Raw genomic sequence first — 15,413 nt, forward strand, 5'->3', positions numbered from 1 at the left:
AACCAAACAAGCAAGATGGGCTGAATGGCCTCGTCTCGTTTGTAAACTTTCTTATGTTCTTATGTTCTTAAGAAACGCTGATGTACGGATAAGTAAGCTGGGCTGAGTTGAGTGGGGGACGGAGGCGGGTGATGCTGGGACGCCAGAATCATCGTCGAGCCCTTTTGAGGTGTCGTGGGCTAGTCGACGAAACACCAAGGATGGAAGGTGCCCACTTGAAGACCCCAGAGATGTACCCTACTTAGCTCAATCCAGATGGTTGTCATGCTGATGCGCTGGGGAGACCACACTGTGGTTGATCCCCGGAGCCAGCATTGTGTGTGCTGATGCGCTAGGGAGGCAATAAGCTGATCCCTGGAGCCAGCATTACACTTCAGCCATCAACACCAGACAGAAGGATATCTACATCATCATATGGAAGGAAGCGCAAATGGATGGAGACACAGATGGATCACATTAGTTTACTGTAAAGCTATGTCTTAGTTGGTGCTTATCTTGGCGAGAGCCGAGTTCAAATCAGCATGAAGTTTTAACATCTACTCTGTTGTAATGGAACAATCATAAAGCATTCCAGCTCTCTCCAAACACAGAATATTGGATTTAGTATATAGATTTACCTTCCAAAATCAGGTTAACAGATAGGTAAATTGGTAGGTTAGGTTGAGGGGGCTAAGATGGTGCAGAGAAATCCTGAGGATCAAGAATTCAGTCGCTTATTCACCAGTCACAAACACACAGTGCAAGTGAGTGGATTCAACTTTATGGTGCATTTATTTATTTATTGAAAACTTGGACTTATTGGTCATGTGTTTCCAGTCTCTAGCTACTGCAGACTCAAGCTGTGCATCATATTTGGAGCACTGATACTGATACTGATACTGATACTGATAATAATAATAATAATAATAATAATAATAATAATAATAATAATAATAATAATAATAATAATAATAATAATAATAATAATAATAATAATCTGGATACATTGTTGTTGCTCCATACAAGCACAAGGGATTCCTTTTTGCATTAATCTTCCTTCTCATCCCCCTCATCACTACTGTAAACACTACTGTTCAGCACCTTCTATTCTATTGAATGGGTTATGGAACACCTCTGAAGCATTAACATGAGAAAGGATGGGTTGTACTGATACAACTGAGGCCTCAGGTGCGTTCCGAGGCATGAGGTGCAACGCAGTGCCTTCAACCACCTGAGTGAGAAGTGGCTTGTATCAGTACAAGTGTCTTATTACGCTTATAAAAATATTTTATTTTAACAAAAATAAAACTAAGCCATTTTATAAACATAGAATATGAGATGGGCTGCAGTACAGTGATGTACAAGGCTATAATTGCATGTAAGGATTTGTTGTCTAAAAAATGCATGATATTATATTTAATACAATGATTGTTATTGTTCAATGCAAAATATAAATAAGAAAAACAAATCCCACTATTATGCAGGTGTCAACCATACTACCTTGTTCTGCTGCATTCCAAATGGCTTTGAACTGGTGAGCCTGAAGGAATGTATGACTACCACCGTGAAAAAGTAGGTCAACATAACATCAAGCAATTTTAAGGTAACTTCAACTGGCAACTTTTCAAGTGACTAGTTCAAATTATTTGTCCCAGGGACCCTGATCTTGTGGCACCTTCAGACTATTGCACTTTTTTTATGGAAGCCTGGTGTGTGCACATTCATTTCATGTATGACCTTTATAGTTAAAAAGTTACAGCCACAAATCTAACAACAGTAAAAAAAACAAACAAAAAAAAAAAGGTGATAATAGTTCGGACCCTAACAGTGATGGACTGGTTAAAACATTCTATACAATGCTATATATAGAATAAAGACGTATTCTTTTAAGAGTGTAGCCATTAACCTGTCCCCATGCAGCATCCTGCCCCTAGTGACTAGTCCATGTAAGACATGCATCATTAAGAAATACCACGTAGAACAATGTGTTAATTCCACTAGGGGCAGAGTGTTACAGGAGGACAGGTTAATAGTTACACTTTGGTGTGCCAAATACACTTGGACATTAGACATGGTTCTATAAGGTCTATTAAGGCCATATTGAGGCTTTCAACTTCTGAGATTTAAAAAGTCACCATCATTAAGAAATACCACATAGAACAATGTGTTAATTCCACTAGGGGCAGAGTGTTACAGGAGGACAGGTTAATATTTACACTTGGATGTGCCAAATACACTAAGAGATTAGACACGGTTCTGTAAGAATTATTGAGGCCATATTGAGGCTTTCAACTTCTGAGTTTTAAAAAGTCACCAATATGTGATGACTGAAATAGAAAAAAAACTATATACTCAAAGTGAAGGAGAATTATACATTAGTTAAGATAACTGTGATATTTCATATAATTACCACGTTTCTCTTTAATGCTAAACATTATATTTTCATGTGAAAGCATGCTTGCTTTCTTGCTGCAAATACTTTGTAATAACCTTTAGCAATGCATAAAGAAAACTCAACAGTCAATAAAAAATGATTGAGATCATTACAGTACTGTTCAGGCTCTTATAGTGTCCAGAGCTGATTAAATTGTTTCACTTCTTACTGATGATTTATCATTGACTGATTCATCTGCTTGAAAAAAAATATGCTGGTTAGGCACTGAAATAGACGTCAATTCAGATGTTGTAATAACAGTAATGTGCTCAACATACAGTGGTAACCTGAGAAACATCAGACTTCACAGTGAACCTCTAAGTGCCAACCCAAGAACCAAAATGACACAACTCAGGAATATCCATTTTCTGGATGTAATAATGGGTAAGCTAATTGGGAAAGTGAACAAGCTGTCAGCAAAATTATGGAAGGTGTTGCTTACATATTTTATAAACTGTGATGTGAAAGCACAAACTGTTTAATTTTCTGTAAATAGAATTTTGTGATGTGGATTACAGTCAGCACTCAGATATATGACACTCATATAGAAGTCAGTCGCATTTTACCGTCCTGTGTGTGTGTGTGTGTAACAAATTAATGCATTTTTCCCAAACATTACTCTGATCTCAGGCTGTATACAAATTTGACAGCCGGGGTTTTTAATCTACGTGCCACGTATATTCACTTCTCATTGGTCAGTTTCCCTAGTTTAGGTGTGTGCAGCTCCAGGATCTGATCAACATTTCGGATCAGTGGAGTCTGATCCAGATCCTCATAGTAAAACACCATCTCATGATCCGGCTCCAGTGATCTCGGTACCGATCCCTTTTTTCTTCCCATTTACTTCTATACTGACTAGTGATTATACCAATAAATTATCGTGAAAGAGAAGTTTTAGTACTTCTGCAATGTGAGGGGGACATTTCCACATCATTGAAAAAGTGAGGGGGACATGTTCCCCGCGTCCCCGGTGTAAATTACGCCTATGGTGCAGTTACACAACGTTTCCTTCAGTTTCACCTGATGAAAATGCAGCCAAAACAAAGTGGACAAGACAAGCTATGGTAATGTAAAACAGTTAATTATTAAATAGTTTTAGATACTGTGATGTATTATTATTTTTAAATCTGTGATCTTTAGTTGCTTTTGTCCATTTTTATTTGCAAGTGAAATGTGACATCAGAGCCTTATCGAGAATGATATTTTGCAAGTTTGAATACTGACTTGGGACACTGTTTTAATTCTGGAAACGGTGTTGTTGTTGCTCTTATTTGAAATCATTCTCATTCATGTATCATACTTACTATGTGCTCTTACTGGACTTTACTCATATAAGCAATTCTTTTTATTATAAGTTAACTGCTTTTCGCTCTTGAATGTAATTATTTACTGTATTCTTTATTTTACTCTTATTTGACTTATCTGCTACTGATTTTACTGAACTTTATAACTGCTCTTATCTATAATGTGATATCTTATATGATACCCTGTAATGGGATATTTTGTAACAATTGTAAGTCGCCCAAGGGTGTCTGCTAATAATAAATAATATATGCGTTGCTATCAAATTGTTTTATAATCAGAATTCATCACATTATTACTGTATGTTATTTACTCAGCTGTATTGCAACAGCTTTCATTGGTTTTGATACCTATAAAATGCATTCAGTATTAACTAACATGATTAAGTCTTATTAATATGGATATTTCAGTATGTATTTGATTTTCACTTCAATACCTAGCACACAATGCAATCTGTACCATATGCCAATTATGCAAACTAAGGAGAAAACACATCAATTTGGGCAATAGGAAATCTCACATTCACAGAATACATATCTATAAATATCTACAGAAAGCTACAGGCTTATTGAAAAATAGCAAAACAAATTCTGCTCATTTTTCTCAGGAATTAAAGGCTTATCAGCCATTGTCTCCCAACTACATCAAAGCAAAAACTGAAATCTCAGAAGTTGCTTCTGTAAAATCCCAAGCTCCCACTGACAGTGAACAGGTTGGTCAAGTGTTGTGGTCAAGGTGTGATTGCAAAAGTGTTTTTTGATTGGAACATTACAGGATGATGTAATTCACTGTAGTCTTACAAAGTTATTAGAGGATTTGAGTTGACCTCAAAAGACCTCCACTGACAACTGAAGTGCTAGGCTGCCAGAGGCACTTCACTATAATTTACCAGCCTGATTTTTCAAGTTTAGTTAAGTATTAATCCAGCAGATTCGATTAATTTTATTAATTTACCTTCAGGAAACATATTACTTCTGAGACTGAACATTCCCCACCTGTCTCATATTAATACATGTATTAATCCATGGAAATCGAATGTTTTCTTTTATATGGAATCTTTTTTTTTTTTTTTTAAGTGGTATTCAAAACTGGTTTCATAGTTAAATTGTTTTATTTTAACGTGAAAGGCCCTTTTGCATGATTTAAACACAAACCATTTTAGTTGTGTTTTAATTCATAAAGATGTATTATATTGTGTTGGTTCAGGCAGGTACTTAAATCAATGCCAAGGTCCAGCGCAATAGTAAGACCAATCAGTGATAGTTGGAGGAGGGATTTAGAGAAAATATCTGTATTAAAAAATAAATAAATAAAGACTTTCCCCACTACACAAATACAATTAATTACCAGCAAAGCACAAGGACCTCTCGTTCATGTGTTGGTTTGTTTCCTTTGTATTTTATTCTAGTCCTTTGCATAATATCCAATGAACAACGATATATAAGTAATAATTGAATCTGCAAATTGCACCACTTTCTAATTAGCCGTTTATACATTTAAAGGTACAATTTGCAATTCATCAAATACATAGGCATTCTCTTTTGGCTAATTAGTCCTCCAAAAGCTCTCCATCTGGTCATTCACACTATTGACCAACTAATCTAATTCGATGTAATCATCCACATCTAGGGCTTCCTTCCTTCGGGATGGTTTCCCTTTCACTTGGATTGTATGATTATTTTGTGGCAATCTAATTGTCTGTTTCTTTATTTTAAATCTCAGTTAAAGGCTGCAATTTCAAGCTGATTTAATGTCCAAAGACCTTATATGCATCAAAGTGTTTGTGGACCCTTTTATGAATAGCAAAGTCTAATTTACACTAGATTTTAGCTCTATACATACACTAAGTTTAACAATATAAAACTAATGAATTACGCATAACATTCATTTAATTGTTTCTTCCTACAGCTGTTTTTCAGCTGGTTTGTGTGCGTGTGTTGTTTTGTTAATCTGAACACTTCCCTCCTCCACATTACTATAGTACAAGACAATCACAACTGGATGGTTTTCATTGAAATCTCTGATCTCACAGCCCTACTTGTGTTCAGACTGATTGTCCCATGTTCTCCTTCCAAGTGATTGCAAGGTCACGGCCAACGCATTTAAGTTCTAATGGTAGTTATGCTTTCCTAAGACATCATTTTTCACTTCGTAGAGCCAGGAATATGATAACAAAATTGAAAATAGGCGAGTGGGGTTGAGATAAGGATTCACTATATCTTGGCACTTGTTTCTTGTTGCTGTTGAATCATTCAATATTCTCTATATGGGGTTCCTTGGTTGCATTTATTTATTTCCGATTCCATGGGAGATTTTTGATGATATTGTACCTTCTTGTTGACAGATTTATTATCCAATTCTTTGGGGAGTCTAGTGCAATCTTTAGAATTGTTGTTGCACACACAGTATTAGCCTGCCACTGCTCTGATTTCTGTGTGTCAAGGGGCCAAGCTGTCACAAGTGCTGCATAACACTACAGCTCATATCCATTCAAAAAGACAGGGGGATGACATGAATCATTTTGACATTAAAGTTCAAGACCTGAGAAGAATGGTCTAGGGCTGGCAGCAAAACCATATCTGCAACCAAAAAACACAATTTTAGCACTGAGCTAAAGAAACAGTTCTACAAACCCGGGCAGAAAATGTTCCATGACCTACAACTATGGCCAAATGTTTTGCATCACCCTATAGAATGAACTAATTTTGCTTCATAAAGTTGAATGAAACCCAAATAATGTTACATTAACATATCGAATTACATACTGCTTTGTAGTTTTCAATATACTTAATGAAAAAGTCTAGGTGATGCAAAACTTTTGCCCATTAGCTGTAGAATCTGTCATTTTACGCACTCCCCTGTTTTTCTTTCAGTGTGTGCAGTTTGTGCTTTCTTGATGAATACTTTTCACCTCGCCGCTGCTCATCATTCCTGACATTTCATTCTGTTGATAAAACTCACATTTTGCATGTTTGACATTTACCTTGTGGATAACAGCACTGTACTGTTGGCAGCTTAGTCTATTTAGAAATCACTTACTCCAAATAACTGAGAGGAGCCATGTTATTTACAATGGGGCTTAACTCACAAGAGTGTTCTTTTAATGTCTTTTTTTTTTTTTTAAACCACTTTTCTCTGGAGAGTTGCCTGCTCCCTCTGGAGGCACAGATTCTTCACTGCAGCATTACAGTTACAATATTGGATCACTCAGTTAAAGTAAATTGAGTACAAGCAATTAGACTTATCTCCAGTTTTTAAACAAACACAGCTGGTCAAATAATATCAGATTATACATCATTATAAACATATAAACCTGCTCTTGAAATGCAGGAAGCTTGACTTATGTTCCTTCTGAATTTTAAAGCCAGACATAAAGATACAAGAGTGTGTAAATCATGCTGTCATCATTAACCAATCTGAGCTGATCAGTGGGCAGCATTTCATCATCAAGTAGATTTTTATTTTAGTGTATAAGTGCATTTGTCACAATACTGTACAAAACTACACCGGTCTCCTGATTTGAGAGCCCTGGGTTTAATAATGCAATCAACAAACTAATGGAAACACCTACAGCAAATTTCGAAACATATATTAAAACGGATTCATTTCAGAATGACTTTACAGGGTAATTTTCTGAAGTGGAATAAATTAATCTCATTTTCATCCTTAAATAGGTACAGTATTGGGAGGACAATAGAGGGACTTCCGAAATACCATATTGTACATAATGAAACATTATATAGTCATTCAGAATTATTAGTAAGTGAATCATATTTAGAGTACCACTGAACTTGTGAGACGGATTGCTCATTAAAATCCTTAACATATTTTTAAAGAGGAAACCGTTAATTTCTTTGCAAAGTGTCTAGGCATGCTTGTACACAAAGGAAGCTAAATAAATTAAATTGGTCTGGTGTGGTTTAAAATAAATGGATTCTAACACAGTTCTTAGTACTTCACTGTTCCATACATAACACTAGGTTTGAAAACATTTTAATGCATTAAACAGGCCACAGCTGAAAGCTCCTGTGCAAGTATGCAGAAATCCTTCAACTGACCTTGTGCAGATGCAGGCACAGCTGCTTCTGGTAAAGAAACCCCCCCCCCCAGCGGCAAGGCATCTTAGACCCCTCAAAGCAAGCTGTTGCAACCCTGGATGTCGGCTAGAACAAACAACAGCTAAATGGGCTGAAACTGAACTGAAGGAGAAAAAGCAATGTTACTTTTAACCCGCAGGCATGTGATGGTTTACTGGGGGGTCATTAAAAGGGTAATTTACACGACATGATCGAGGGCTGCTAGAGGAAGAGACCTCAGGAATTGATAATAGAAGATATGTGCTTATAACTTAGAGAAGAGTAAGGAGATTCCCCTTGGCTTGCGGAGGGCTGCCCTCGCAGAGATAAGACCGAACCGTTCGTTCCTTTCACTTGGATTGTATGATTATTTTGTGGCAATCTAATTGTCTGTTTCTTTATTTTAAATCTCAGTTAAAGGCTGCAATTTCAAGCTGATTTAATGTCCAAAGACCTTATATGCATCAAAGTGTTTGTGGACCCTTTTATGAATAGCAAAGTCTAATTTACACTAGATTTTAGCTCTATACATACACTAAGTTTAACAATATAAAACTAATGAATTACGCATAACATTCATTTAATTGTTTCTTCCTTCAGCTGTTTTTCAGCTGGTTTGTGTGCGTGTGTTGTTTTGTTAATCTGAACACTTCCCTCCTCCACATTACTATAGTACAAGACAATCACAACTGGATGGTTTTCATTGAAATCTCTGATCTCACAGCCCTACTTGTGTTCAGACTGATTGTCCCATGTTCTCCTTCCAAGTGATTGCAAGGTCACGGCCAGTGCATTTAAGTTCTAATGGTAGTTATGCTTTCCTAAGACATCATTTTTCACTTCGTAGAGCCAGGAATATGATAACAAAATTGAAAATAGGCGAGTGGGGTTGAGATAAGGATTCACTATATCTTGGCACTTGTTTCTTGTTGCTGTTGAATCATTCAATATTCTCTATATGGGGTTCCTTGGTTGCATTTATTTATTTCCGATTCCATGGGAGATTTTTGATGATATTGTACCTTCTTGTTGACAGATTTATTATCCAATTCTTTGGGGAGTCTAGTGCAATCTTTAGAATTGTTGTTGCACACACAGTATTAGCCTGCCACTGCTCTGATTTCTGTGTGTCAAGGGGCCAAGCTGTCACAAGTGCTGCATAACACTACAGCTCATATCCATTCAAAAAGACAGGGGGATGACATGAATCATTTTGACATTAAAGTTCAAGACCTGAGAAGAATGGTCTAGGGCTGGCAGCAAAACCATATCTGCAACCAAAAAACACAATTTTAGCACTGAGCTAAAGAAACAGTTCTACAAACCCGGGCAGAAAATGTTCCATGACCGACAACTATGGCCAAATGTTTTGCATCACCCTATAGAATGAACTAATTTTGCTTCATAAAGTTGAATGAAACCCAAATAATGTTACATTAACATATCGAATTACATACTGCTTTGTAGTTTTCCATATACTTAATGAAAAAGTCTAGGTGATGCAAAACTTTTGCCCATTAGCTGTAGAATCTGTCATTTTACGCACTCCCCTGTTTTTCTTTCAGTGTGTGCAGTTTGTGCTTTCTTGATGAATACTTTTCACCTTGCCGCTGCTCATCATTCCTGACATTTCATTCTGTTGATAAAACTCACATTTTGCATGTTTGACATTTACCTTTTGGATAACAGCACTGTACTGTTGGCAGCTTAGTCTATTTAGAAATCACTTACTCCAAATAACTGAGAGGAGCCATGTTATTTACAATGGGGCTTAACTCACAAGAGTGTTCTTTTAATGTCTTTTTTTTTTTTTAAACCACTTTTCTCTGGAGAGTTGCCTGCTCCCTCTGGAGGCACAGATTCTTCACTGCAGCATTACAGTTACAATATTGGATCACTCAGTTAAAGTAAATTGAGTACAAGCAATTAGACTTATCTCCAGTTTTTAAACAAACACAGCTGGTCAAATAATATCAGATTATACATCATTATAAACATATAAACCTGCTCTTGAAATGCAGGAAGCTTGACTTATGTTCCTTCTGAATTTTAAAGCCAGACATAAAGATACAAGAGTGTGTAAATCATGCTGTCATCATTAACCAATCTGAGCTGATCAGTGGGCAGCATTTCATCATCAAGTAGATTTTTATTTTAGTGTATAAGAGCATTTGTCACAATACTGTACAAAACTACACCGGTCTCCTGATTTGAGAGCCCTGGGTTTAATAATGCAATCAACAAACTAATGGAAACACCTACAGCAAATTTCGAAACATATATTAAAACGGATTCATTTCAGAATGACTTTACAGGGTAATTTTCTGAAGTGGAATAAATTAATCTCATTTTCATCCTTAAATAGGTACAGTATTGGGAGGACAATAGAGGGACTTCCGAAATACCATATTGTACATAATGAAACATTATATAGTCAATCAGCATTATTAGTAAGTGAATCATATTTAGAGTACCACTGAACTTGTGAGACGGATTGCTCATTAAAATCCTTAACATATTTTTAAAGAGGAAACCGTTAATTTCTTTGCAAAGTGTCTAGGCATGCTTGTACACAAAGGAAGCTAAATAAATTAAATTGGTCTGGTGTGGTTTAAAATAAATGGATTCTAACACAGTTCTTAGTACTTCACTGTTCCATACATAACACTAGGTTTGAAAACATTTTAATGCATTAAACAGGCCACAGCTGAAAGCTCCTGTGCAAGTATGCAGAAATCCTTCAACTGACCTTGTGCAGATGCAGGCACAGCTGCTTCTGGTAAAGAAACCCCCCCCAGCGGCAAGGCATCTTAGACCCCTCAAAGCAAGCTGTTGCAACCCTGGATGTCGGCTAGAACAAACAACAGCTAAATGGGCTGAAACTGAACTGAAGGAGAAAAAGCAATGTTACTTTTAACCCGCAGGCATGTGATGGTTTACTGGGGGGTCATTAAAAGGGTAATTTACACGACATGATCGAGGGCTGCTAGAGGAAGAGACCTCAGGAATTGATAATAGAAGATATGTGCTTATAACTTAGAGAAGAGTAAGGAGATTCCCCTTGGCTCGCGGAGGGCTGCCCTTGCAGAGATAAGACCGAACCGTTCGGTCTCCAAGGCTGGGAAGCAACGAATCTTTCCCCACAGGGAATCTGGAGGAGAGAATGGAAAAATGACAGTGATAGTTAAAAAATGGCTGGGGGTCCCCCTTGACTTGCGGAGAACCTTCCTCGTGGAGGACGAATCCAGTGGCGGCTAGGCTTCTTAGGTTGGGAAGTGAGCTTCACTTGCCCTCAAGAGACCCCCCGACTGTGCCACCACTGCAAAACAGATATGGATTATGAATATTATTATCTTTTTCTATTTTATTTATTTATTTTAAACTAATCTCACCGTTCAGTGGAGAGGGAAAAAAAAGGCTTTTTTGGGAGGAAACCTCTGGTCCCATCAGAGAGATGGCCCTTTCTCGGGGCATACTAGCAATATTATGAAGGGAGAAGGACAGAGAACTTAGAACAGCAAGGCAAAGAGATTTCATAACTAGATCATTGAAAGGAGAGAAATAACCTCAGAGGAGGATTGTGATTAAGGAGCTAGAATGTCGGTAGTAATTGGTATGCAGAAGGTTGAGTAGGCTAACCAGCCAGTTGCGCAGAAGGAACGAGGGCGGCGGCCCTGTATTCTTGAGCTGATGACGGTTGAATATCAGGTTGATTGATAATAGAGGGACCAGAGGGAGGCTGAAATGACAATAGGAAATAGCTCAAGGAGGACTGAGGATATAGACTGAGGGAAGAGATTTTGGATTTCCGAGACCATGCGCTGGAGAACCATTGACTGTGAAAATACAGCTAAAACCGATGGAGGAAGCGTCAGTATGAAGACAGCGATTGTGGGGGCAGATGTGAAATCATTGTAGAACATAGAACAGCCATTCTAGTGCTGCAGGAGGGAAGTCCACATCCTGATATCTTTCCTTGCTTCCAAAGAAATATTAATATTGGAGTTGAGATTTTTGCTGATGTAGAGAGAGTGAGAATATGTGAAATAAGTGTTCCAGAAGTGAAAGGAATTCCGTTTTGAAATGGTGCGGCTACTTTGAAAGGATTGAATGAGGGAATTAATACGTTCCAGTTTATCAGCCGGGAGGCTTGCTTCAAAGCGGCGGGTGTCTAATGGTTTTCCGTGGAATTCTAGTGAGTGAACGGGAGTGTTTTTTTTTCTTTTCTTCTGACAGGGGAACTCTGACTGTACCGACGAGTGATCTTGTTTTGTAAATGCCAATACTGAGGGGACGGGGAGGAAGAAAGTCATCCAGTAGGTGCAGTAGGAAGAGTACAGTATGTGTTGAGAAAAAATCTTGGGACTGCTGCCGAATGTTAAGTGAGTAGTAAAAAAAAAAAGAAAATAATAATGATAATAATAATTGCCCCTTCCAACATCAAAGAGATGGCAGAGGGAGGGGTGTATAGGCATGACTTTGAATGCATCTGAAATGTCTGATTTGTAAGGACCTACTTGAATCGCGGGATGATCTTCAAGTAATTGCAGCTGAGTTGTAGACAAGACCTGGAAAATCGCGGAAAAGTAATAATGGGCCCTTATTAATCGCGGTAATTTGGAAAAGCCGGAGTAGACCTATTTATTTAAGAAGAAAAAATGCTGGAACAATATAAACACTCAAGTTTTATTTAATGCCCGGTCATTTTTTCGATAACCAGACATTTTGCTGCAACTATATTACATTAAAAAAAAAAAAAAAAGGATTGGTACAAATTCAGAAGACTAAAAGTCTTAACAGAACTGCTGTAAAAATCAAGTCCATTCATTTTAGTGTTTTACATTTTACATGCGTTGAATGTTAGTATAGTACACTCCGCTCTCCTTCATGCCCTGTCTTTGCTTTGTGAAGACTTGTCCGTACCGAGATACTGCACACTCGGCATCCACAGAATTAGGCAAGATCAATAGTGATCACTTTGCTGTCTCTGCTAACTCTGGAAAATGCTGTAGAACTGCAGGTAAATCCCCAAACTCTTCAAAGTCATTTAACTTACATTCACTTGCAAATTGTATGGGGCAAGTTGTGTTTTAGCTTCACGGCCAAACATAGGGGTTGCCTCCAGTGGGAGTGCCTGCTCCGATAACGTATTCACTTGTTTCACATCAAATACCCTAACTGCTTTCATAAATGACAGTCCGGGCTGTGTGAACCTTGGTACCCTCATCGAGCTGGTCTGGCAACACTCTCCTCAGTGTTGCAGTAGTATTCCTTCAGTTTGTCTGCTGTTTTCTTGAACACTGCTTCTAAAAACCCATTCCGCTCTGCATCTTCGCTGTGCTTTTCTTTTGCATTGGAGTCTGCCCAGTGTGTTAAATCCATTATAGTGTTATACGATTGATGGATAGAAAAACAACACATATCGAATGATTTGATGGTTTTCATCAATGGTTTGGCATTCCGAGTAATGAACTCCATGTCAAGTGACAAGTTCATGTCATTTAAAAGAGTATCAAGTGAAATCTCCATTTCACTTCCAATGAACTCGAGGTAGTCACTTACATGCTCAGCATGGTAAAGAACTGCTTCAAACCACGAATTCCATCGTGTCACTACTGGTTCTGGACACAGAGGCGCTTGGTCAGGACTAAGCTCTTTTTTCTGCAAAGAAAGCCTTGAAACGCAGTTTGTGAACTGGGCAGTGTTTAAACATTTTTTTCATTGCAGCAGTGAATTTATCGACTTTAGAAAATTGAACGTGCCTCTGATTGCAAGCCAGACTTACAATATGTGCACTGCATTTTACATGCACCGAATTAGGAAGTAGCACCTGTAGAACCTGATTATATGCTCAAGTACAGTATGTTGCATTGTCTGTCACTATCCCGGACACCATATTAAAGTCTATATCAAAATAGGTCAGGAACTTGATGACAGCTTGTGACACAGTTGAATAATTTACCAGATTAAGAACAGGACTGTCCAAACAAATTGATTGTAGCTTTTCCAAGCCACTCATTTGGGGTACAACAACGATATGCAGTACATAATTATCTTTGTCATCCATTGACTCATCGAACACAATCCATACAGAATCAGCTTTTTTCATACGTTCTTTCAGCTCCTCTCTGTGTACTTCAAACACTATGGGTAAGTAATCTTGGCGAAGCTTGTTAGCAGAAGGAAGAGCACCTGTGTTTGGAATTTGTTTCTGAATGAACTCCCTTAACACTGGGTTATCCAGTTTCTCCATCGGTATATTTGCACTTGAGAATGCCTCGACAAGTTAAAAATATGCCACATTTTAAGCATCACGACTCAGTACTGAGATTAAACATAGATACGACAGTTGTCTTAATTTTTGCTTGTGATATCAGATCTGTCTCTGCTTTGTGTTTGGCATTATGGTGCCGATCAAAATTTAAATGTACATCAATACTCGACTTACGTGTATGGTCTAACGTGACATTGCAGGTTGTACAAAACAACTTTTCACAGTCAGCATGCAATTGATTGGGATACTGCTTTGCACAATCTAAAGCACTGATATTTTTTTGCAGTTTTTGAGTCTTTAGCAGGATTCGCCATTTTGCTTACACATGTGGAATGATTGTACTGTATGTAAACAACCATTTATCTCCTAGTAACATAAGTTTCGCGAGATCGGATGAGTTTGTTCAAGTTTTAATGCGCATGACAAATTGAACAAATACTGCCACAGCAGGAAATACTGTAATAATGGGGACAAATGTGTGTTGCAAATCTCAAAATGTACGCAAAAATGTGGACTGTGCAAAGTAAGCAAATTAAAATCAAAATTGCGGTGGAAGCCTAATATTGCAGGACCTGCAATTTCTGCAGTATCTGAGGGAATGAGTGAGATAAGGCGCTTCTTGCGAGAAATTATTTATTTTGTGGCAACCCCGATAGGACTGATTTGGAATTGAGGGAAGGGGGGCAAGGGAGGTGCCCTACATGAAGCATTTTGCAATCTCTGAAGCTATAAGTGAATCAACGATTTCTGGTTCCTTTTGTGCAAATTGTAGTTTTTTTTTAAAGATGAAAAGGAGGAATGAAATGTATTTTAGTCCGGTAGAGAATCCATCGGAAAGTCCAGAGATCCAGGTAGGAAATTATTTAGCGATTGGTGCGAGACTGGGATGTTGATGGGAGTGGAGTCAATGAGGAGAGATGATTGACATTTGTAGGAAAGCGGGCAGATGGAAATGGAGTGCACATCACCTCAGACACTGCAGGAACCGGCATTGTTTGGTTGTGCATAATGTAGCGTTGAAATTATTACATATCTGTAGCTGCCTGAGTATTTAATTGGGAAGTCCATTATATCCTTGGCAGATAGAGAATGGTTCGTAAGGGTGGTTCTTGAAGCAGGGATGTGTCTTGGAATGAAGAGGAGGCTGCCTCGGGCTGGCGTGAACAGGCAGCGGCCTCGGGGCACAGGGATGAAAAGGCAGAGGTCTTTTTTTTCACAAAATATAATAGACCTTTCATTATTTTGTATCGCAGAGAAACAGTGGAATGTCCCAAGAACATGCTGTGTTCCAGAAAGTCCACAAAATTATGTGAATGCTGTATGAGATACAATCTCAGGAAAGTACTTC

This window comes from Acipenser ruthenus, chromosome 4, assembly GCF_902713425.1.
Source record: "Acipenser ruthenus chromosome 4, fAciRut3.2 maternal haplotype, whole genome shotgun sequence".
In the NCBI taxonomy this organism is placed as follows: domain Eukaryota; kingdom Metazoa; phylum Chordata; class Actinopteri; order Acipenseriformes; family Acipenseridae; genus Acipenser; species Acipenser ruthenus.